General features: G+C 55.4%; 1 non-coding gene across 1 annotated transcript in view; it reads right to left on the bottom strand.

The window, feature by feature from the left end:
• The window catches only part of LOC126317036 (small subunit ribosomal RNA), a 1,893-nt gene extending 1,620 nt beyond the window's left edge, over positions 1-273 (bottom strand). Inside the window, exon 1 of the ribosomal RNA XR_007556375.1 lies at positions 1-273. This exon is cut by the window's left edge and continues 1,620 nt beyond it. This is a non-coding gene — a ribosomal RNA (small subunit ribosomal RNA).
• Between the last annotated feature and the right edge of the window lie 2,227 nt (positions 274-2,500).

The following is a 2,500-nucleotide window of genomic DNA, read 5'->3' as shown; positions in this document are numbered from 1 at the left end:
GTTATTCAGAGTCACCAAGGCAAACGGACCAGACGAGCCAATCCGATTGGTTTTGATCTAATAAAAGCGTCCCTTCCATCTCTGGTCGGGACTCTGTTTGCATGTATTAGCTCTAGAATTACCACAGTTATCCAAGTAACGTGGGTACGATCTAAGGAACCATAACTGATTTAATGAGCCATTCGCGGTTTCACCTTAATGCGGCTTGTACTGAGACATGCATGGCTTAATCTTTGAGACAAGCATATGACTACTGGCAGGATCAACCAGGGAGCTGCGTCAACGAGAGCTGAGCAGCCGGCCGCCCGGGAGTGTGTCCCGAGGGCCCGCGCGAACACGCAAGCGTCCGCTCAATTATTCTGCAAACAGGAGGAGGCTGAGCTCCCCTGCACGATACACCTCGAAACCCTCTCAGGTCCCGGCGGCGCGCAGCGCCGTCCTAAGTACTTGGTCGGGTTCGAGAGAGGCGCAATCGCCCGGAGATAGGCGAGTAGACGCTTTCAGTGCGAACACCCGTGCTCCCAACTGAGCTTGCCGCTGCCGACAGAGGCCCGGGAGCGTGCTGTCGTGGCATTGCCGGCGGGAAACAACACGCGCCACCTACGGTGACCGGCAGCTCCAACGCCAGCGCCACAGAAGGGCAAAGCCCCACTTGGGTGCAGAAGCGAACTCTCCCAGCACAGCGCACGCGCCAACACGTCCGCAGAGCTGCGATACAAACCACCTGCGAGAACCGCTGGGGGCGACCGAGCAGCAGACGGCGTCGCGACGCCGAGTGCCGGGCGGCGGCGCATCCTCAACGCACACAGTCCGCAATCGGACCAGCACACTGCAGATGTCCACCGCGCTTCGCACCGGGCTCGACAGAACCCACTTTGGCCGCCTGGCGCCGCGCGCAGGGTGCGCCGGCGCATAGCTGGGACGCCAGCCGGGCCCGTCGGCCGGCGCTCCTGCCACTGGGCGCCCCCCACCAGCCGGCTGTAGTGCGTGCGCTCACGCAGCGCGCGGCCAGCACGCCGGGCGGCCCCCCCTCACCGGCCGGGGACTGTCCCGCCAAGCCACAGCCTCGTATCGCTTCATACCCACATGGCCAACTCAGGTTCGGGGGCATGGCGGGTACCGCCGAAACAACCGGTTCACAGATGTACCGATCGTCGCTATCACCGATGCACCTGCAGCGCGAACAACCGCTCAACAACTGATTTCCAGTTCATTTGCGGATCTTTGGCAGCAAACGTATACGTCAATCTACATTTGCGAAATCTACGATTCTGGCATGCCTGCATGTTATGTGTCACGACACGCTACATCAGCCCACATACACACTGCGGCATGTACACGAGAGAACACGTGGAAGATGGTCCGCGCACGTGTGCAATGTCCCTTGCGCGGTCGACTGTCAACCGGCCTCTGTAGCATGTCGCAGATGTGGAACGCGGTCCACCGTGCTATCATGTTGTGTGGGGCAATACGATTAAATAGGAAAACCCTCGTCGCTACATCAACAGACGGCTCACGCTGATTCCCGGCAGAGGGAGGAGGGGGGGGGGGGGGGCCAACATGCAATACTTTCGTCCGTACCTACTTACCACATGTCTGTACGGCGTACAACAGTGCAATCTCGCTGTAATGGGGAGACGAGACAAGTAGCATCGTGCACAACATATGGCCCTTATGATTCGCCATTGTAGGGCGCAGCCGGTGTACGGTCAAGCATGTGCCACATTATGTCACTCAGTACGTAACGACGGATGATCAGTGTGGGTTACGCGTACATCAGCGGACAGTCCACACAGGCCGTACCACAACGTACACTGACTGCATCGACAACCGAATGCAACTGAACAGCTGCAAGGCTCATTTCACAAACAAACGCCTGACCGACCAGCTTGGAAGGGCAGGAGGGGAGGGCGATATTCGTTCTGTAGCGGTACACCCTTCCAGTGGTTAGCGGGACTGTGTAGAAAGTACGCAACACTCGAAAGACCTTTATGTGAGGGTACGCACCATGGCATCAAGAAATACACATGACACCAGAGGATCCAAGCAGTGAACTATGTTCAGAGGGTTGCTGTTAGGCAAAGCTACATTCCTGTGACGTTACATGTGACAGTTAAGGTGCAGTGTAAGTTAGGTTAAGGTGCAGTGTAAGTTAGGTTAAGGTGCAGTGTAAGTTAGGTTAAGGTGCAGTGTAAGTTAGGTTAAGGTGCAGTGTAAGTTAGGTTAAGGTGCAGTGTAAGTTAGGTTAAGGTGCAGTGTAAGTTAGGTTAAGGTGCAGTGTAAGTTAGGTTAAGGTGCAGTGTAAGTTAGGTTAAGGTGCAGTGTAAGTTAGGTTAAGGTGCAGTGTAAGTTAGGTTAAGGTGCAGTGTAAGTTAGGTTAAGGTGCAGTGTAAGTTAGGTTAAGGTGCAGTGTAACTTAGGTTAAGGTGCAGTGTAACTTAGGTTAAGGTGCAGTGTAACTTAGGTTAAGGTGCAGTGTAACTTAGGTTAAGGTGCAGTG

Source organism: Schistocerca gregaria, unplaced genomic scaffold (genome assembly GCF_023897955.1).
Source record: "Schistocerca gregaria isolate iqSchGreg1 unplaced genomic scaffold, iqSchGreg1.2 ptg000616l, whole genome shotgun sequence".
NCBI lineage: Eukaryota > Metazoa > Arthropoda > Insecta > Orthoptera > Acrididae > Schistocerca > Schistocerca gregaria.
Note: the sequence above shows the minus strand (reverse complement) of the source record. Positions and strands in the feature narration are given on the sequence as shown.